This window comes from Dasypus novemcinctus, chromosome 1 (genome assembly GCF_030445035.2).
Source record: "Dasypus novemcinctus isolate mDasNov1 chromosome 1, mDasNov1.1.hap2, whole genome shotgun sequence".
NCBI lineage: Eukaryota > Metazoa > Chordata > Mammalia > Cingulata > Dasypodidae > Dasypus > Dasypus novemcinctus.
The window spans coordinates 158,883,831-158,907,241 of record NC_080673.1 but is presented as its reverse complement, the minus strand read 5'-3'; the positions used below and the strand labels follow the sequence as shown (position 1 = coordinate 158,907,241).

General features: G+C 35.3%; 1 non-coding gene across 1 annotated transcript; it reads right to left on the bottom strand.

Annotated features, from left to right (window-relative positions):
• Positions 1-255: 255 nt before the first annotated feature.
• Positions 256-421, bottom strand: LOC111764159 (small Cajal body-specific RNA 1). The gene has a single exon (XR_002796846.2). It is a non-coding gene; the product is annotated as a small Cajal body-specific RNA 1 (non-coding RNA).
• Between the last annotated feature and the right edge of the window lie 22,990 nt (positions 422-23,411).

Sequence of the window (23,411 nt, the reverse complement as noted above, 5' to 3'; positions counted from 1 at the left end):
AATTTCCAAAGATTCAGTTAACAAATTCCTGTCTGCCAAAATAATACAGTCCATGATAAGACTTAACATAGTAAAACCTTAAATCATTTTCTGTTGGCAACTTAACAGAAACAATGGAAGTCAGAAATATATCTTCAGTGTCCTGGAAGAAAATAACCTAGAACTCACTCTCTAAGGAAAGCACCTCTCATTTTTGAGGGTGAATTATACACATATTATCTGTGATGATAGTAAGGACTTGATACTTTTCTTTTCAGGTGTGTCTTTGAGTCACAACTCAGAGTGTATCCTTACACATTGGCTTAAAAGACTCAAAGCTTTGTTTTAATATTTTACTTCTGAAACCCAGCAATCATATCACATCACATGCTTTTGACATAAGACTAGGATATAGGTAGGGCTGGATTTTGATAAATTAATTTTAAATGTTAGACTATACAAAGAATCCTCTCAAAAAAGTGGAATAGAATACATAACTTCCAAACTATCATAGGAAAAATGTGGAATGTAAAAATATTATCTGTGCTTAATTTAATAGCAAAGATTGATAGACTGAGCTTCAAAAAATTAAGTAAATATATGTGCTGGGAACAAATCATATCTCAATTATAAAGATAGAAAAAGAGTTGAATGCAAAGGATGAAAAAAAGATAAATCATAAAAATAATAACCAAAAGAAGCTAGTATGACTTTATTAATATCAGAAAAAAGTCTTTGAGACAAAAAGGCCCTACAAAATGATAAAACATTCAAGAAAGTTAATACTGTGCTAAATTTGTATGCACCCAATAATATGGTAACAAAATTATAAAGGAAACTGATAAAACTGATAAAAGTAAACAGAGAAATTCACAAAGTGGAAGAGTTTTAACAAACATATCTCAGTAAATGCTCAAACAAGCAGATAAAAAGAATGTAGATCAGTTGAGTTAAGAACATGGACCTTAAGGAGTCATAAAGAACATTGAAATCAACAGCTGTAACATCCACATTCTTAAACTTACATAAAAACATTTTTAAAAATTGACAAAATGTTGGCCCTTAAAGTAAATATAAAAAAAAATTTAGAAGATTGAAGTCATACTGAATCCAATGCAATTGAGCTTGATATAAATAGTAAAAATATAGCTAGAAAATAAACTATTTTTTTTGGAAATTAATAAATAATCTTTTAAAATAACCTTTGTCAAAGTAGAACTCGTAGGAGAAATTGAAATATATCTTTAATTGAATAATAATGAAAATAATTTATATAAAATGTATGTGATTGGGAAACAGACATGGCTCAAGCAATTGAGCTTCCACCTACCACATGGGAGACCCCTAGTTCGGTTTCCAGTGCCTCCTAAAGAAGACCGCAAGCTGGCACAGCAGGTAGGCATGGCAAGCTGACAGAAAAAGAGACACAAGAAGAGAAAAAGAAAACATAATGGAGACCTAACCAAGCAGGGAGCAGAGATACCTGGTGCCTCCTAAAGAGTATGAGCAAGACAGTGAGCCAATGTGACAGGGAGGCACAGCAAGCTGACAAAAGATGACTCAACAAGAGACACAAGAAGAAAGACACAATGAGAGACACACAAAAAAAGTGGGGAGCAGAGGTGGCTCCCTTTCATATCAAAAGTGTTGGGTTTGGTTCCTGGAACCTCCTAAAGGAACAAGGAAGATGAACAGATACAGCAAGTGCAAACAACAAGGGGGTGGAGAGAAATTTTTTTAAAATGTGTAAGATTCAACTGTGAAATATCTGCAAATAAATGTAAACATAAATTTTAAATATTAGAAAAGGAAGCCTGAAAATTATTGAGCCAAGCATCCATTTCAAGGGGTTATAAAATGAATCCAAAAAAATTAGAAGAAACTAAATCATAAAGATAAGAATAGAAATTAATTAATCTAGGGAAGCGGACTTGGCCCAATGGATAGGGCGTCCGCCTGCCACATGGGAGGTCCACAGTTCAAACCCCGGGCCTCCTTGACCATTGTGGAGCTGGCCCATGCACAGTGCAGATGCTCACAGGGAGTGCTGTGCCATGTAGGGGTGTCACCGGTAGGGAGAGCAGCCCAGTGCAAAAGAAAGTGCAGCCTGTCCAAGAATGGGGCCACACATGCAAAGAGCTGACACAACAAGATGACGTAACTAAAAGGAACACAGATTCCCAGTGCCGCTGATGGGGATGGGAGGGGTCACAGAGGGACATGCAGCGAATGGACACAGAGGGCAGAAAACTGGGGGGGAGGGGAAGGGGAGAAAAAAATAAAATAAAATAAAATCTAAAAAAAAAAGAAAGAAATTAATTACTCTAAAAACAAATATATAGTAGGAAGCTCACCAAAGACAAATGTTGGTTCTTTTTGAAGAACAATGAAAACTGAGAAATCTCTAGAAAGATTTATCAGGGAAAAAATTAGAAGGCAAAATAACCAATATCAAGAATGAAAAAAGGTGGATCCTTCAGTCATTGTGCAGATAATAAAAGGATATTATAAATAAAACTTTAAATCAATCTAATAAAAATTTAGACAAAATTAGAAAAAATGTATAGACATATAATACTTAACTTAACTGAACAAAAACACATGGATAATTTGATTCAACCCCAAGCTATTAAAATTATGGCAGTAGTTAAAAATTTTACAAAAGAGAAAATTTCAGGCCCAGATAGTTTCAGCAGTGTGTTCTATAAAACATTCAAGGAAAACATGGTTCAATCTCGCTCACTCAAATTCTTCCAGTGAGGAGAGGAAATCATTTTATGAGGCCAAAATAACCTTGATATCAGACCCAGACCAGTCCAATGAATAAACATAGATGTAGAATTCTAAAATAATACCAGCAAACACTCCAGACACATATAAAAAGTAATTCTTTGTAATACAAATGGGTTTACCTTAGAAATGTAAGTTTGGTTAACATTTGACAATGAATGTAATTCCCCACTTTAGTTAAATAAGAAGAAAATCATTTGTTCATTCAAATAGGTAAACTTAAAAATCCATTAAAAAATGTTTTAAAACTCCACTTAAACTAGATAACAAAGCATACTTAATCCAATAGCAGGTTTGCACAAGAGAACTAAAACAAATATCTTATGTAAAAAATACATACATTTGATTCCATATTTACGAAGTTAAAACTAAGCAAACTAAACTGTATTTTTAGAGATTCATATATAATTAGCATAAGCACTTTAAAAAGAGAAGAAATGATTGCCACAGCCAGGATTGTGTTTATCTCCAGAGGGAGAAAGGATGTGAAAGAGAGAAAGGGATCACCAGTGTTCTTGTCCTTCACAAGGATGATTGTTACAGGGTAAATGCTTTATAACAATTTGTTAAGCTTACTAATAAATATTCCACAGTTTTGTGCATACATTTCATTTTACTCTTTAAAAAGAGTAGTAGATGGTAGCAAACCCTTTACATTCGTAATTTACTTTATTTCCTAGAAATATAGTGATTTAAGGACCACTGTATCTACTTTAGTGATAAGGAATGAGTAGGAAAACTAAAGGAGAATAAAGAATTTTTATTAAAGGAATTATAGAAGAGTTAAAATATCTCCTTATTAGTTGTGTATTGAGGTAAATGTAAAAACATAAGAGGCGTAGTTATTGGTTCCAAAGCTAGCTTTGTATTTATTTTTAAATTTTACAAAGTTTGCACAAATGATTCACTATTACTTAGGATATTGGTTTCATTTCCTTACTTCCAAAGTAGGTTATGAATTGTGAAAAATGAGTAATCAAAATACAAGTGGTTATTTCTTTCAAATTTCTGATCTTCCTGCAGAGTGCCTTAAGGGTAAACTAAAAGGTAAGAAGGCAGACAACAGAACGATATGACAAAGAAGAGCGGAGGACAAAATAGATAAAGTAAGTAATGCTTTTACAGTAATAACACTGAATATTAAAGAATTGAACTTCCCAATCAAAAGACATAGACTGGTAGAATGAATTAAAAAATATGAGCCGTATGTATGTTATCTATAAAAGACCCACCTCAGACACAAGGACACAACTGGGTTAAAGTGAAAAGTTGGAAAAAGATATTCCATGCAAATAAAAATAATTTAAAAAGCAAGCTGGAGTAGACCAGATAAGTGTAAAATAATAATATGGTAGTATATGAATAATAATTACTCAGTGCAACTGACAAATTGTTTCTGTGACCAGTATTCTGTAATTTTTTTCATGTAAAATAAACACTTGCTTTTAATTGAGGAAGGCTAGAGAAGTGATGTATTTTTGGATACTTCATTTTTCTTTAACATTTTATTATTCATTGGTTTGTGACTGTTTTCTTACAAATATTTGGAATCCTGGTTCATATACTAAGATTCTTATCCAAATTTATGTTCATAAAATGCATGAATTTAATACAGTCCTATTCAAATTAGAGGAAAATCTTAATTTTTTTAAAATCAATTTTACTGATACCAATTAATAAAGCATACAATTCATCCAAAGTATACAATCAATGGTATTTAATATAATCACATAGTTGTGCATTCATCACTTTAATCACTACTAGAGCATTTTCATCATTTCAATAATTATGATAATAAACAAAACATAGACAAAGAAGAAACGTCTTTACCTTTCAATTTCTCTATGCTTCCCCTGCTGTACAAAGCTGCTATTTTTGGATATTATTACAATTTATTTATTTATTTTTAAGCAGTTTCATTGAGATATATTCACATACCATATGATCTATCCAAAGTGTATAATCAATGGCTTTTAGTATAATCACTGTTGTGCATTCATCACAAAAATTTTTTAAAAATTTTCATTACTCCATAAAGAAAAACTCCTCACCCCTTAGCAGTCACCTCTCAATCCCTCTATTTTTCCCCAGCCCTACATAACCACTAATCTAATTTAATCTTTATAAATTGATCTATATTTACATTTTATATAAATGGAATCATACAATATGTAGTACTTTGTGTCTGATTTCTTTCACTTAGCAAAATGTGTGGGGTTTTTTGGTCTCATATTAGCATCTTGTAGTATTAACATACATTTATTCATTTTCAAAGAAAAACAGTCTTACATATACAATTTTACCCATATTCATATTTCACATGTGTTTTTACTATGCTGTAACATTTTTTAGCTTTCCTTTTAGTAATATATGTGAACTTATACTTTCCCTTTAAACCACTATCATATCCACATAATAGTACTGCTAGGTTCAAATATTATGTTGTGCTTTCACCTTTTCTACACATTTTCAAAGAATAACACACCAATTTTTTACCAGTTCAGTATAAGTTAAACCTCAGCTTTCCATTCTCTAACTTGATTCTAGTCTCTGGTGACCCATATTCAAGTTATTAACTCCATGAGGTTACACAATATATTTAGCTCATAATAGCATAGTCATACAGTATTTGTTCTTTTGAGTCTGGCTTGCTTCACTCAAGATAATGTCCTCCAGGTTCATCCATGTTGTCATATGTTTCACGGCTTCATTTCTTCTTACAGCTGCATAATATTCTATCATGTGTGCACACCACAGTTTGTTTATCCATCCATCATTTCATGGATACCTGGATTAGTTACAACTTTTGGCAATTGTTAATAGTGTCATTATGAACATCGGTGTGCAGATGTCTGCTCATGTCACTGCTCTCAGTTCTTCTGGGATTATATAGCCAGTAGTGGTATTGACAGATCCCATGGCAAATCTATATTCCACTTCTTTAGGAACTGCCAAACAGTCCTCCATAGTGGCTGTCCCATTTTATAGTCCCACCATCAGTGAATAAGTGTTCCTGTATCTCCACATTTTCCCCAATATTTACAGTTTTCCAGTCTTATAATAGCAGCCAGCATAATAGGTGAGAAATGATATCTTACTGTAGTTTTGATTTGCATTTGCCTAATTGCTAGCAATGAACATTTTTTCATGTGTTTTTCCATTTGTATTTCTTTTTTGAAAAAATGTCAAGTCTTTTGCCCAATTTTTAATTGGGTCGTTTGTTTTTTATTGTTGAATTGTAGGATCTCTTTATATATCATGGATATTAAACCCTTAATAGACTTGTAATTTCCAAATATTTTCTCCGATTGAGTTGGCTGCCTTTTTGCCCTTGACAAAGTCCCTTGAGGTACTAAAGTATTTATTTTAGATTAGTGGATATGTAGGAATAGAGGAAGCATGCAAAGAGTTGTGGAGTTTTTCTTTTTGGAGTAATGAAATAATTCTAAAATTTTTTGTGATGATGAATGTATGGCATTGTGATTATACAAAAAGCGATTGATTATACATTTCAGATAAATCATATTGTATGTGAATCTATCTCATTAAAATTGCTAAATACATACATACATACATACACAAGAATAGCCAGAAGTAGCAGCTATGTACAACAGGGGAAACATACAGAGACTTGTCAGTTTTCTGTTTATTATTATTATTACTATTGAAATAATGAAAATGTTATAATAATAACTGAAGCAATGAGTGCACAACTGTGATTATACTAAATATCATTGATTGTACACTTTGGATGAACTGTATGCTTTATTATAAACTGATTGGTTAAAAAATATATAGAGACAATTAATCACAATTAAAGGAAAAATCTAAAGTGAAAAAATGTATTTAATTTTGAGGATGCCCCATTTATCTTTTGTTGCTTGTGCTTTGGGTGTAAGGTCCAAGAAACCACCACCTACCACAAAGTCTTTAAGATGCTTCTCAACATTTTCTTCTTGTAGTTTTACTATCCTGGCATTTATATTTAGGTTTTTATTCATTTTTTTAGTTCATTCCTCTATAAGGAGTGAGATAGAGGTCCTCTTTAATTCGTTTTGTTATGGATATCCAATTCTCCCAGCACAATTTGTTGAAAGGAATGTTTTGTTCCATTAACATGGCTTTGGTAGGCTTATCAAAAACTGGTTGGCCATAGAGGTAAGAGTTTATTTCTGGACTCTCAGTTCTATTCCAGTGTGATCAATGTGTCTATCTTTATGCCAATACCATGCTCTTTTGACCACTGTAGCTTTGTAATATGTTTCAAGTTAGGCAGTGAAATTCCTTCCATATCACTCTTCTATTTTAGAATGCTTTTGGCTATTCAGGTGCACTTTCCTTTTCAAATGCTTTTAGTAGCTGCCTTTTCTAGTTCTGTAAGGCTGGCTTTTGGGATTTTGATTGGTATTACATTGAATCCATAAATCAGTTTGGGTAGGATTGACATCTTTATTATATTTAGTCTTCCAATCCATGAACATAAAATGTCCTTCTGTTTGTTTAGATCTTTACTGATTTCTTCTAGTATTATTTTGTATTTTTCTACATATCAGTCCTGTACTCCTTTGGTTAAATTAATTCCTAGGTATTTGAGTCTTTTTATTGCAATTGTAAATGAAATATTTTCCTGATTTCCTCCTCAGATTGTTCAATAGTCATGTTTTCACACATTGATCTTGTATCCCAGTACTTTGCCAAACTTGTTTATTAGCTCAAGTAGCTTTGTCATAGACATTTTGGAAATTTCTAAATATATGATTGTGTCATTCATGAATTGTAAGAGTTTACTCCTTTTTTCCTGTTTGGATGCCTTTTATTATATTTTTCTTATCTAATTGCTCTAGCTAGAACTTCTAGCACAATCTTGAATAACAATGGTGACAGTGGATATCCTTGGCTTGCTCCAGATCTTAGAGGGAAAGTTTTCCACCCGTCAAGACAATGTTGGCTGTGGGATTTTCATATATGCCTTTTATCATACTGAAGAGTTTTTCTTCTATTCCTACCTTTTGAAGTGTTTTATCAAAATGAGTCTTCTGTCTAGTTCTATCTAATGATGTGAATGATGTGTTGAAGTCTCCAACTATTATTATAGAGATAACTCTTTCTACCTTCAGTTTTGCCAGAGTTTCTCTCGTGTATCTTGGGGCACCCTGGTTAGGGCCATGGTTCTTATGACTGTTAAATCTTCCTGGTGGGTTGTCCCTTTTATTAATATATAATGGCCTTCTGTATCTCTTACATTTAAAGCCTTTTTTTCTGATATTAGTAGAACTACCCCTGCTCGTTTTTGGCTACTCTATGTGTGGAATATCATCTTCCAACCATTCACTTTCAGCCAGTTTGTATCCATGGGTCTAAGTTGAGTCTCTTGTAGGATGGCTCATTTTTTTTTTTTATTTTATCCATTCTGTCAGCCTATATCTTTTGATTGAGGCATTTAATTATTCACATTCAATGATATTACTATAAATGCATTATTTATTTGCACTATTTTATTTTTTGGTTTTCATATGTTATATACTATTTTGATCTGTCTTTTTATTCTTTTGGTTATCCTTTCTGCTATTCTTGTCTTCTATACTATCCTCCAGGCCTCTCACTCCTTTTCTTTCAGGCAGTAAGGCTCCCTTTAATATATCCTGCAAAGGTAGATTCTTTTTTATGAACTCTTTTGGTTTCTGTTTCTTTGTGAATATTTTACATTCACCTTCATATTTGAAGGACAATTTTGCTGAATAAAAAATTCTTGACTGGCAGTTTTACTCTTTCAGTATCCTAATTGTATCATATCACTGTCTTCTTGCCTCCAGGATTTCTGATGGGAAATCCACACTAATTCTTACAGAAAGTCGTTCATATGCAGTGATTTTCTTCTCCCTTACTGCTCTCAGAAATTTCTCTTTGTCTTTGACTCTTGACTTTCTGAGTACTATGTGTCTTGGAGTATGTCTATTCACATTTATTCTGATTGAAGTATGGTATGCTTCTTAGACATGTAAGTTCATTTCTTCCATGAAAGTTGGGAAATTTTCAGCCATTATTTCCTCAAATACTCTTCCTACCCTTTTTCCCTTCTCTTCTCTTTCTGTAACTTCTATGACACATATGATATGTATGGTGTTGCATTTCATGTTACTATTCAACTCTCTGAGCCCCTGCTCAATTTTTTTCATTCTTTTCTTTCTCTCCTTTTATGTCTTCAATTTCAGCTCTTCTGTCTTCTGTATCACTTATTCTTTCTTCTATCATTTGAGTCTGCTGTATATATGCCTCTAATATGTTTTTGATCTCACCTATCATGTAATTCATTTCTATGAGCTATATCACTTTTCTTCTTTTCAAATTCTTCTTAGTAGTGATTCAGTATCTTCTTGATGTCCTTTGTCTCTTTAGTCATATTGTCTTCCAGCTCATTAATTTGATTTTGGAAATTTGTGTGAACCTCATTGATTAGCTATCTAAAATCCTGTGTCTCTTCTGGGGCTTTGATATATTCCTTTGCTTAGGCAATTTCTTCCATTTTCTTATTCTAACTCATAATTTTTTACTGATGTCTAGGCAACTAATTAGGATGGTGAGTTTACTCAGATGCTTTCAGTTTCTCTCTATTTTATAGGATTTAGTGGTGGGAGGCTGTGTGCTACTGCTATTCTTTGATTCTTGGTTTAATCTCTTCTGGGTCTTTAAGATTGTCTCTGTTAGTTGCTCAAATCTGGGTCCTGGACCCAATAATGGGTTCCAGAACTGCTTCCTAGGGCCTTGGGAAGGGAGGTTGTAAAGGCTGGAAAAAGCCTCTCTCAACTTATTTACTTTATTTTTAGTTTTTTAGTATCTTTTTTAAAAAGATACATAGATCATATAAAATGTTACATTAAAAAATATAAGAGTTTCCCATATACCCCCACTTCCCACCCTCCCAACTCCTCCCACATCAACAACCTCTTTCATCATTCTGGGACATTGATTTCATTTGATGAATATATTTTGGAACACTGCTACACAGCATGGATTATAGTTTAACTCTTTTCCAGTCCATTCAGTGGGTTATGGAAGGATATAAAATGTCCGGCATCAGTCCCTGAAATATCACTCAGGACAACTCTAAATCCTGAAAATGCCCCCATATCACACCTCTTCTTCCCTCTCTCTGCCCTGAAGTAGAGTGGACATCATCATTTCAGGGTCCTCAGGATGAAGTAATAAAATATGGTTTAGAGTGGACTTACTCGTATTCTACTATGGAATTATTGCGACACTAGCAATGGAAGAAACTGTATCATTGATGTGAAGACAGTGGCCATGGGAGTTACTTACTTTTTTAGGCAAATTTTTAATTGTCTATTTTTAAAGATACATAGATCACACAAAATATTACATAAAAAGATATAAGAGGTTCTTATGTACCCGCCTCCCCTACTCCTCCCACATCAACAACTTTCATCAGTGTGGCGCATTCATTGCATTTGGTGAATACATTTTGGAGCACAGCTACACTGCATGGATTATAGTTTATGTTGTAGTTTACACTCTACCCCAGTCCATTAAGTGGGTTATGGTAGGATATATAATGTCCTGCATTTGTCACTGCAATATCATTCAGGACAACTCCAAGTCCCAAAATGCTCCCATATCACACTTCTTCCCTCTCCCTGCTCTTAGCAATTCCCAAGCCACTGTCTCCACATCAAAGATACAATATCTTCCATTTTTAATATACTCCTTGGTCCAGCAGCAGGTGGTGGGCTTTGGCAGCCCTTTGAGTTGAAAACCTTGGTCCAAGCATGTTCACTGTATCATGGATAGGATCAATGTGACAGAGGATCCTGCCTGGTGGCTAAGAGTCCTGTAATTCAAACTTTCTCAGATGCAGTTCTCCAAACTTTTTGTAGTCCCATCCCTTTTTCATGGTAGGAATTAATTCCATTCCTTTCTGTGTCCTCAGCAACTAGTCCCAGCCATAAGAAAGCAAGATAGAGAGGGTCAGATTTCTTTAGTTTCTTGCTTGCTCCCAAGGCAAACCATGATGCAGTTCTGCCCAGCCTGGAAGGGCTCTGGGACGAGCAGACCAAATTTGGGGGTCAAAAGCTGAGTCAGCCTTAGGCTGGGTCCTTTCTCCCCTTTCCTGGGAAGTAGCTGCCTGGAGCCCCTTTGTCTCTAGCCACCTACCCCAAGGCCTGAGAATTCAAAAGTATCTATAGGTTAGGGAAGGATGCTGGCAGTTGCAGCTCCTCATAGTTTTGCCCCCATGATTCTTCCTTTTTTTCCCTTTCTCTTCTGGTTTGTGTCCAGTGACCCTATGGTGTCCTAAACCTTAGAAAATTTTTTCCAGGCTGTTTCTGCTAGTCCTCTAGTTATTTTTTATGGGAGAAAAGAGAATCCCATGTTTTTCTATCCCACCGTCTTCTCAGAAATATGAGAAAGTCTTTTGTTCCAATTACTTAACTAAACAAAGTTGAGAGGAATTATTCCTGGTTTATTCAAGAACTGGATACTTCTTGTCTTGCTAGAATGTAACTAGCATAAATTTTTACAAATTTTGCCATGCCCTGTAACATACTTGACTCACATAGCACTCTTCATCTATTTCCACCTCCAGTCATGTTGCAGTACTGGAAATTACCATGCCAAGGCAGATGTAAGAAACAGGTATCATTCATGAAAAAAATCTCAGAAAACTGGGCACGCACAATGGGAGTATTGATCCTACCCTTTTGGCAGTCTAAGCTTAGGGCTTCAAAGAAAGGGAATGGAATCCATAATGATAGCATGTATAATTCTTCATAAATTTAGAGATGTGAGAGTATGATGTTAAGGCAAACAGCATAGAGTTTATTATCTTTCTGAACATAACAAGTCTCTTTTCTTTTTTCTAAACTTTATAAGCAATTATGCAGGTAAAACAATCCCACAGAATGTCTGAATAGAAGTAGAATGTAATGGGAAAAGAAAATTTCTCAGGGGAATAAACAAAGCAAAAACCCTTCTGCATTTTGTGTTTGAAGATATGACATTATGAAAACAGCCAGGCTGAGTTTTTGTTTGACTAAAGTTAAACAAATGAAGGCACTTGAAAGTGCAAGAGGAAACAATAAACAAACACTTCTGCATTTGTGAAATCCTTATACTTCTCCAGGTCTACAAAGTCAATGTGTCCCTTTATGAGTCCATAACAGAAATGGCAAAAAACAAATCAAAGAAGTTTGTGGTCCTTGATCTTCCCTTTAAGGTTTCAAGTCTATGGGAGTTTTGCTTTAGACTTTTTGTGAGATCAGTTTTGGAGAAGTCATTTCCTCAGCAAGTTCAAATAAGAATTTAAGTGACTAAAACTTCTTCTGCATAATTTTTTATACCAAATTAAACTCTTTTATATAAATCCTTTAATTGAAGTCCTTATTACCTTCTACATTCTTGAGTTATATCAGGAATCCTATAAAATGTGATTGGGGATGTCCATTTCCATTCCACAGTTGACAAAGTAGGTGTCATCACTATGCTACAGAACTCGTACTTTGCTTTTCCAATTATGTGAACCAAACTTACGCCTTTTTCTAAATTATCTGTGATTAGATGTTAGTGACTATTCATTAGTGTATGAACATAATTGACTTATTTGTACAATGTTTCCAATAAAATATTATATAAAATTCATTAGGGAATAGAATTTCATCTCTTATGTTTTTAAATCTTAAAATATAGCAAAGCACTATATCCAAACTCTGTTTCTTTACACACAATTAAAAGTACTTACCAATATTGCCTATAATCATGTCCAGGTAAATGCAAAACCTAGCCTCCATAACAAGGCCAAGAGAGCTTTGGATGAGAGAACAGACAGTTGGCTTTCTCCTCAATAACCAAACACTTTGTAGGCAAATCTAATTTATCATCTTGAGAAATTATGTAGATTGGCATCCCTTGTCATAACCTCTGCAACTTTCTTCCTTGCCGTGTAGTAACTCTCCTTTGGATTACTAAAGTAACATGGTTTACCTTGGAAAATCTTTCTCAATGGGGGAAATCAGATGTGATGGTTAAGCTAATGTGTCAACTTGACCTGGTAATTGTGCCCAGTTGTTTGGTCAAGCAAGCACTAGGCTAACTGTAACACTAGGTCATTTATGGACTTTAGTCACCATTGACTTTACTGCAGTGGTAAATCGTAGCTAGCTGATTACAATTACGTCAATCAGGGAGATTGCCATCAGCAATGAGTGACACTTTATCTAATCAGATGAACGCCTTAAAAGGGGAAGTGATTCCAGCGTTGAAAGAAAATTTCCCAACTTGTTTTTTGATAGCCAACATCTCCCAGAACTCATAAAGGACATGCACTGGACTTTAATTGGAGCCCCTGGCTACAGCCTACCTGCGGAACCTGGACTTGTGCATCTCCATGTTCACATGAGAGACTCTGATAAAATCTCTTAGTATTGACAGATATCTCTTGTTGATTCTGTTTCCCTAGAGAACCCTAACTAATATATTAGGTATTGTGCAAAATGCTTATTTTATACCTATAAAAAGTGATATCTTAGTAACACCAACATAAGGCTTTCAATTAATTCAGCTGATTGGATAAAGAATAGGAGAAAGTTCCTTGTACTAAAGTTATTGCCATATAATAAACCTATTCCAGAATCCTCATCCACTAAAACTCCCAATGCCAAAAGGTTAAATTCTTTCAGATGAAGAAAAAAGAAAATGTCTTTGCAGTTTTTAGAAAGGAATGCATCTTGTGAAAGCCTTAAGAGAGTATAAAATTTACAAAAAGCCTTTATTGAAAAATAATTGGACGCCACCCACAGCATGATATTAAAAAAATCCAATTTTCTGCCCTTTTTAATTCTGACACTGTTAGCTTTCTTTATCTGTAATAATGAATTTGAAACACAATCGTTTTTGCTCAATGTTTGACAATAATCTTGTTATAAATTCTTATTGCTCTTCTCTAAAAATAATCTAGAATTTCTATTAAGTTACTAAAATCTTTTCAATTCATTTTATAATTTCAAGGGCCAATTAACAATGATCTTACATCAGTTCTAACTTAACTTTAACTGAATACAATTTTATCATATATTGATCATTTATACATCAAACAAAGTGCTACAATTTTCTGAAAGAATACACAAACCCTAGGTGAAGAAGATTCCAGCCCTTTCAGATATTTAGACAATTATGCCATAGTTCTATGTACTTTGGAACCCCTAGACTGGGGAGAAAATTTTTTTTTAAATTATTTATTTATTATTATTTTTTAATTACATTAAAAAAAATATGAGGTCCCATTCAACCCCACCGCCCCCACCCCCCACTCCCCCCACAGCAACACTCTCTCCCATCATCATGACACATCCATTGCACCTGGTAAGTTCATCTCTGAGCATCACTGCACCCCATAGTCAATGGTCCACATCATAGCCCAGACTCTCTCACGTTCCATCCAGTGGGCCCTGGGGGGATCTACAGTGTCCAAACAAATCTATCAGGAAGCTATGTGAAATTGCTGCTCAATGAAATACATACATAAGTACTCCTGAAATTCAAGGGTCCCTTAAGTATACTCAGAGTATATTGAAACCTAGTTTATGAGTTTCTTTGGCAAAAGTTATTGATGACTTTTCAAAATATCCAATATGTAGGCCAGAGTGAAAAGATATATCCAAAATAAAATCTAAAGAGGAGGTAAAAATGCTTTATTTTTATGATAAATTAGAAAGAATAGTTAGATATACTTTAAATCCTTAATTCCTCTTCTCTAAACAAAATCATTTACATTTCTCTTATCTGAGAAAAATGGATGGAAATTTCTGATATAGCAATTCTCCTATATCCCTATATTCAATTTCTGAACACATTTAGGCATTTTATTTTTCCTTTTTCTTATTTCTCTTTTTAATAGAGTGGGAAGTTGTGCTTTTCCCTATAGACAATTCTTGGACAACTGCCTAGCTTGTGGCCTACTTAGACCTTACCCATCTGAATTTAAAATGCTATCACAAGATTCCTTCTAAATCACCAAAACCTAACAGGCTATTTTCTCTCTGCATTTCTACTTGCCATTTATTTTCTACTTTGATGCTTGCGATACCAATTCAAACTCTCTCTTTTTACCCTATTCCTAAAATAGAGGTTAATTTGCCAGGAAAGTTGGTAATACTGTCTTTCATCACAATTTTTAATTTAAATGAATCATTTAGATTTTAATTGTGAGAGAAAACAACTATTTGTAATCCCTAGTTAAGAATAGTTTATGATAGTTTGCATCACACTGAGAACATTCATATAAAGGAATAGATTATTTTAAGTCATGTTTATGTCAATGTGTGGAAAGAAAATATAAGAGGCAGTAGTTTGGAAGTGACCAATCTCTAAATGCATTTGCATGTGATTTGTGTCTTTTGTAATCACTGTTCCAAAATCAGCTTATAGTTGGGAACTATTTCATAGAAATCAATATTTCCATTTTAAGCCAATTTAGCTACACAGTCCCTTGGCAAAGTAATTATATTTGTGTTACATTTGTAGCAAGACATAGTTAAGCTTCTTAAGCTTTAAAATAAAATAACAGTCACTCAAAATGGTTTTGCTATATTTTGGTATATTGTCAAAAAAATTAAAAGTGTAATAAGATGACAATTGAAATTACCAAATCAAATAAAGATATTTAGGTTCCAAACTAAAAAGAACTCATGAGCAAATACTTTTTAAGTCAAATTTTAATCCTTCATGATTAGTTTTAAACCCATTTTCCTCTGATTCCTAACTGAATTATCCAAGTCATGTGGTTAGATTTGTTCTTTTCACCTAAGACAATATTTGACTATATTCTAATCCATATACTAGGTCACATTTAGTATTTTCTCTCTCTTTAAGTCTTGCCCACAGCCATTTTAGTAATGGTGATTGGCCTTTGGGAAGATACATGAAACTGAGAGTTGTGGTAAATTATTCCCTTATTTCATCTGCTATGATTTTATTTCCTATATACTTCAAAGCGAGTATGCTAAGATCCACAGTTAACTGGTATTAATTGTTGTCGGTATGATGGAAATAATTTCTTCTTTTTTTTTCTTTTTTTACAGAGTAGTTGTAGGTTTACAGAAAAACTATGCAGAAAGTACAGAGTTCCCATATAACCTCTCTTGCATCCAGTTTTCCCTGTTAACATTTTGTATTAGTGTGATAATTTTGCTACAATTGATGAAAGAATATTGTTACAATTATACTATTAACCATAGCCCATGGTATATAATAGGTTCACTTTTTGTGTTGTACAGTTCTAAATATTTATATTTATTTTTCTTCTGGTAATATATATCTACAACCTAAAATTTTAAAACTTTCCAAAATACAGTTCAGTGGTGTTACTTTCACAATGTTGTACTACCATTTAAAAAATACTATCATCCATTAGCAAACCTTTTCCATCACCCAAACAGAAAAGCTGTAATAATTAAGCATAAACTCAGTGGCCCCTGGTAAGTTGTATCCTAATCTCTGGCTCTATGAATATGCACATTCAAATTATTTTATGTAAGTGAGAACATACAGTATTTACCCCTTGGTATCTGGCTTACTTCATTCAACATGATTTCCTCAAGTTTCATCCATGTTTCAGCCAGAATCAGAGCTTCATTTCTTTTTACAGTTTAATCATATTCCATTGTATGTATATATCACATATTTTTTATCCATTATACTATTGATGGACACTTGGCTTGCTTTCATCTTTTGGCAACTGTGAATAATGCCACTATGAACACTGGTGTGCAAATATATCAAGTCCCACTTTCAATTCTTTCAATTCCTGGCAAGTCATATGGTAATTCTATACTTAACTTTCTAAGGAAACACCAAACTTTTTCCCCAAGTGACTGGACTATTTACATTCAAGAAGCATTACTTTTTCTCCACATTATTTCTAATACTTACTATTTTCCTTTTTTTTTTTTTTTAGTAGCCATTTTAATTGGTATGAACTGGTTTGTTTGTTTTGCACTCAGAAATGCTGATAAGGGCCCACTATTTGTCCTTAAAATGGGAAGTCAGACCTTACCTTCTGGGTCTGCGGGTCACAGAGCAACCTAGTCCTTGGTGTTTGGTGGGAACCCAGTGCTAAATTCTGGTGTCTCAGGGAAATATATGGCTTTGCCCTTTGGGGTCAGGGGCACACTCCTGAGCTAGGGAGCCCTGGACATTCATTCAATTCAACAAGTATTTCTTGATTGCCTACTCAGTGTCAGTCATGTTGCCGTTTCTGGGGATACCATGTTCCTCCCTGCCCTGGTAGAGGCCCCAATCTAGAGGGGGTGGTGGGCACTAATCAAATCACCCCAAATGGGTACAAAATTGATAAAAGAGGTATAGGGTGTCCTCCAATTAGGGAGCTTGTCACATCTCTGTACTTTTGTCTATATATACCACCTCTGCTCCTTTAAAGCCCTTTAGGTATTCTTGAAATCGTTGTGGTTTTGATTTTCATTCCTATAATGGTTAATGATGATGAACATATTTTCATGTGCTTAATGGCTATTTGTATATCTTCTCTGGGGAAATGTGTATTCAAGTCTTTTGCCCATTTTTAATGGGTTGTTTGTCCTTTCATTGTTGACTTGTAAGAACCCTTTAAATATTCTGGATATTAAGCCCTTATCAGATGTACAATTTCCAAATATTTTCTCGCATTCTCTGGATTGCCTTTTCACTTCTTGATAAAGCCCTTTGACGTAAAAAATATTTTAATTTTGATGAAGCCCCATTTATCTATTTTTTCTTTTGTTGCTTGGGATTTTGGTGTAAAGTCTAAGAAATCATTGCCTAACACAAGGTCCTGAAGATTTTTCCCTATGTATATGTTTGCTTCTAGGAAGTCAATAGTTTTGGTCTTATATTTAGATTATTTATGAATTCCAAAAAGAGAAATTATGTTTGTAAACTTTTCTGTTCCTCTGGGTGTGACACCCTTTGATTTTATTAGGTTCAGGTGAGATGCCTTTTATTAAATTATATTAAGATTAGGGCTTTGGTTTGACCATGTCATTAGGGCATACAGAGTTGAGTCCCTGCCTTCTTGGTGGACTATGGAAAAAGACACTCACTCAAGGAGAACACAGAAGCAGATATGTGAGAAAGAGGAAGGGAGCTCCATAGACATGGAAGAGGATCCTGCGACCCCAGGAAGGGAAATGAGCCATTTGCCTGATAGTTTGCAGCTGAAGAGAACAGAGAAACTAAACCTTATGACAGCCTACAGCTGAGATTAGAATATCTCAGCCTTAAGAGGAAAGAGGAAGGCTGAATCCTCACAGATATTGCCCACTATCTTACATCAAAACGTGGTAATAGATCTTGGGTGAGAAAATACCTCTTACAGTCCCTTGAGTTGGACTCTTTAGGACCTTATAACTCTAAGTCTCTTCCCTAAATAAATACCTTTTTAAAAAACAACAGTTTTCTGGTGCTTTGCATCAGCACCTCTTTGGCTGGCTAATACAGCATAGATGTGAGGATTTATTTCAGGACTCTCAGTCTATTCTACCAATCTATTAATCTATCCATATGGCAGAAATACATTGCCTTTATTATTATATATTTTCAATAAGTTTGGTACATGCTAAAGTTTTCTGATATTTAATTGGTTGGATAATGAAGATTCAACTCAATGTATTAAAGCTGCAAAGCAAAGACAAGATTAAAGTGTAATGTTGGCCATATTCTATTATCTCTTGTGTTCTTGTTGGTAGTTTTCAGTACATTAAAAGGCAAAAATAATGCTAACTACTATTTTGATGTAATCTAGGGGACTTCCAGGGAAGATTGTGGAGTAGGAAACTCCAGGACTCAGTCCTTCTCTAAAAACAACTATTAAACAGGCACATTCTCTCTGAAACAACTATTTTGAAACCATAGACACCAGAAGAACACTGTATAGCATCCAGGGAAGAGCAGGAGGAAGAGGTTGATAAAGTATGATAAAGAAAAATAAATTGCTCTTTCCATGCAGTAGCTACTGGTACACATCCCTGACTCCCATGTCAGGGCACCTTAGGGTCCAGTCTCTGGCTAGCTTGCTGGTGTCAGAAGTAGACATAAAACTATTCTCCAAGAGCAGAGGCTGGCATGGCCAATCACTGATTACAGCTTTTAAAAAAAATTAATTTATTGAAATATATCACCTGCACACAAACATACATAAATTATAGCTATATAGTAATAGTTGTGAACTTACAAAACAAACATATATAACATCATACAGGACTCTCATACCTCACCCTACCACCAACACCTTACATTGTTGTTAAACCTTTTTAACTTATGATTAAAGAGCATTGTCAAAATATTACTACCAACCAAAGTATTTTCCTCCAACCCTCCCTATTATTGTTATCTTTGTCATTTATATATGAACATACATAAACAATTGAGTGTATAGTGAAAGTTGTGAGCTTACAAAACAAACATGCATAACATCACACAGGGGTCTCATGTATCAACCCTCCACCAACACCTTGCATTGTCATGGGATATTTGTTACAAATTATGAAAGAATATTATCAAAATCTTATTACTGCTTATAGTCCTTATCTTACATTTGGTATGTTTTTCCCCCAACACACCTTATTATTATTTTTAAATATATTTTTTATGACAGAATTTGTAAACTTGTAAATCAATCATGCACATACGCAGAATTCCCAAGTAACACCCCTCTATCAACACAACCCTGTGGTGGAACATTTGTTACAGATAAGATAATATCATCTGATTGTTACCATGTCCATAGCATACATTTCGCTCACATTTTCCATACTGCCCCATTAACAACACAGTACATCTTTGGCATAGATGCAAGATTATTATATTATTACTGCTAACCACAATCCATAGGTCATTCCAATTGAATTTTTCCCATGCGTTTCCAAAACCCTGCAGTAGTGCTATATGTTTGCTCTTCCTCACAAAGGACACTCTTGTATCTGTACCATCAACAATAATTCTTATTTACCTCTTGGTTTATTGTGTTATTCAGTTCCTAGATTATTCTCTCGCATTCTGTCAATTGACATTTACATCCCTAGACTACCATTTTCAGCCACATACCTATTTATAAACTAGCTGTTACTATTTTTACCATCTATTCTACACATTTCTACACTTTTACAGTAAAGCTAGTTAAAACTTCTACATACATTAAACATTAGTAGTCCATCTCAGTCCTCTTATCTCCATTAAGAATCCACCACCTACCACCAAGTCTTGAAGATATTTTCCCATAATTTCTTCTAGAAGTTCTATGGTTCTTGCTTTTATTTTTAGGTTTTTGATCCATTTTGAGTTGATTTTTATATAATGTGTGAGATAGAGGTCTTCTTTACTTCTTTTGGCTATAGATATCCAGTTCTTTCACCATTTTGCTGAATGGACTGTTGTACCAAAGCTGTGTGGGTTTGACAGGCTGCTCAAAAATCATTTGGCCATATTTATAAGGGTCTGTTTCAGAACCATCAATTTGGTTTCATTGGTCAATGTATCTGTCTTTATGCCAGTACCATGCTGTTTTTACCACTATAGCTTGGTAATATGATTTAAAGTCCAGAGATGAGGGTTCACTTTTCCTTTTATGATGCTTCTGACTATTCAGGACCCCTTACCTTCCAAATAAATTTGCTAACTGTGTTTTCAAAAATTTTTTTAAATGCTGGTGGAATCTTTATCAGGGTTGCATTGAATCTGTATATCAATTTGAGTAGAACTGATATCTTAATGGCATTTAGTCTTCCAATCCATGAGCATGGAATGTTTTTCAGTTATTTAGGAATTTTTAAAATTTATTTTAACATTGGGTTGCAGTTTTCTGAATACAAGTGCTTTACATTGTTGGTTAAGTTTATTCCTGAGTTTATTTTATGTGGCATATTTTATTTTCACCACTCTTTTGATACTTTTAGTTACTTTTATTGATATAATCTTCCTTTCTAGACTTTCTTCAATGCCTCTCTCTCCTGCGCTTTTCGGGCTCTAGTACACCCTTTAGTATTTCCTGAAAATCTGGTCTCTTGCTTAAAAATTCTCTAAGTTTCTGTTTATTTGTGAATATTCTAATTTTGCCCTCATTTTTGAAAGACAGTCTTGCTGGATATAAAATTCTTGGCTGGAAGTTTTTCTCTCATAGTATCTTAAATATATCAGACCATTGTCTTTTCACCTACATTGTTTCTGGTGAGAAATCAGCATTTAATCTTATTGGGTATCTCTCATATGTTGTGCATTGCTTTTCTCTTACTGTTCTCAGAATTCTGTTTTTCCTTTGACATTCTGATAAGTATGTGTCTCAGAGTTGGTCTATTCAGATTTTTTCAGATGGGAGTACATTGTGCTTCTTGGACATAGATATCTATGTCCTTCAATAGGATTGGGAAATTTTCTAACATTATTTCTTTAAATATTCCTTCTGCCCCTTTTTCCTTCTCTTCTCCTTCTGAGACACCCATGACACATATGTTTCAACATCCTGGCTTTCATTTATCTCCCTGAGACCTTGTTCAATTTTTTCCACTCTTTTCTTCATCTGGTCTTTTGTATGTTCACTTTCAGAGGCCATTCTTTCAAGCTCACAAATTCTCTCTTCTGCCTCCTCAAATCTGCTATTATATGATTCCAATGTTTTTTAAATTTCATTGATTGCACCTTTCATTCCCATAATATCTGCTATTTTTCTATGCATGTTTTCAAATTCTTCTTTATGCTTATCCAGTGTCTTCTTAATATCCTAATCTCTTTAGCCATCTCATTGAATTTATTAAGGAGATTTGTTTGAACATCTGTGATTTGTTGTCTCAACTCCCTTATATCATCTGGAGGCTTATCTTTTCCCTTTTAACTAGGCCATAGCATCCTGCTTCTTGGTTGGTGTCTTTGCATCTGGCTTACTAGAGTATTTATTCTGGGTGCAGTTTTTCTCTTTAGTTTAGGGCTTCCTGCCCTTTCTCCCTTGCTGGTTGTGCAGTAGGAGCCAGGGATGTAATTGGTGATATAAACTGTGGAGGCTCAAGCTGCCCTCATTGCCCCAGGGACTGATGAAGTCTCTCCCAACTTTCTCCTTTACCACAGGTAGGTACAGAGTCACAGTTGTGTGGAATAATCCAAGTTGAGCAGGCCTAGACTGTATTTGCCCAAAGAGACTGATAAAGCTTCATGGCCCTTTCTTCCCTGGCTGGGGCATAGATGGAGCTGCAGGTATGGGCAGCAATCTATGCAGTGCAGGTCCAAGAGGATCACAGTTGCCTTAGTAGACTTTTAATTATTCAGTTTGCACCAGTCAAAGTCACCCTCAGTTACTTCGATAGACTAACCCACTTCCTCCCTGCCAGAGGTGGGACCAAAGCCTAGGCTAGGGCTGCAGCCTGATCCAGTGAGAGAAACTGATTCCTGCCATCACTGTGATATTTGGTCAGGCTGGCTTCCCCTCAGGCTGAGGGTGGATTCAAAATGGCAGTTACCGGCCTTTTTCCAATAAGGACAAATTCACATCCCAGCTATACCTAGGGTTATTCCTTAGCCATCTGAGTCTACCAATCAGTAGCTGAAATCAGCAGTCAACCATTTCCTCCTCCCCTGTTTTTGGGAAATGGAGCTTCCAATTCTGGTCACAGAACAGCTCCTGGGGTGGCTTGCACCACCAGAGTAGGACAATCATGGGCATCCACGGCTTGGCTAGCAATTTCCCAGAGTGGCTGCCGCAGGTCCCTGCAGCTTCCTCCCTGTCGGAGGTGGCCCTGGATCTTAGCCTAGACCTGCACTCTGACCTGGATGGAAAGAAGCCAGTCCCCACCAGCACTGGGATTTGCAGTCAGCCCCACTCTACTTTGTACCAGGTGCAGAGTTAAGATGGTAGCTCCCAGCCTCTTTCTGACTTGGACAGGCTCAAACTTTAGGTCTTCTCAGTATTATACTTTAGCCCTCTGAATTTTACTCATCATTAGCTGAAGATGGTGCCCAGCTGTCTCTTCCTCCCCCATCTTGGGAAGTGGAGGTTTCAATTCCAGCCAAGAACAGCTCCTGAGGAGGCTTTTGTCTCCGGTGGAGGATGGGCACCAGCCTCCAGGGCATAGAGCACTCTACTTATGAGTCTTATCTGAAGATGGGCAGCCTCCTTCTTCCATTCCTTCAAGGATGTTGCAGGATACACTTCTGGCCTCCTGAAACCCCCATACAGGTGCTTCAGCTAGTTCCAGAGAGCTCTGGGTGTTTACTAACTGCCCTGTAGCAGGAGCTGACTCTGGGAGCTCCTTACTCCACCGCCATCTTGCTGTTGACTCTGATTACAGCTTTTGATTCACAAATTTGGATGACTGGGGGTCTGGTTCTGAGGGCAGATATTGTTTCAACCCACTCCAGACAAAGGAAGTGGCAGTCATTACTCCAAATCTCCCTGAACAGGAGTGGAAATGGTAGAGATTTAAAGATGCAGCATTTCCTCAGGGTTGTGGGGACACTTAGTTGAAGGGCTTCATTTGCTGCTCAGGCAGGAAAACTCAGCTCTGGGGAACAGTTGGAGAAGTCTGTGGTGCCTTTCTTGAATCCCCCTAGGTAGTTTGGGGCAGTCTGTGCCCCCTTTGTGGGTCCCTGGCCTTTTC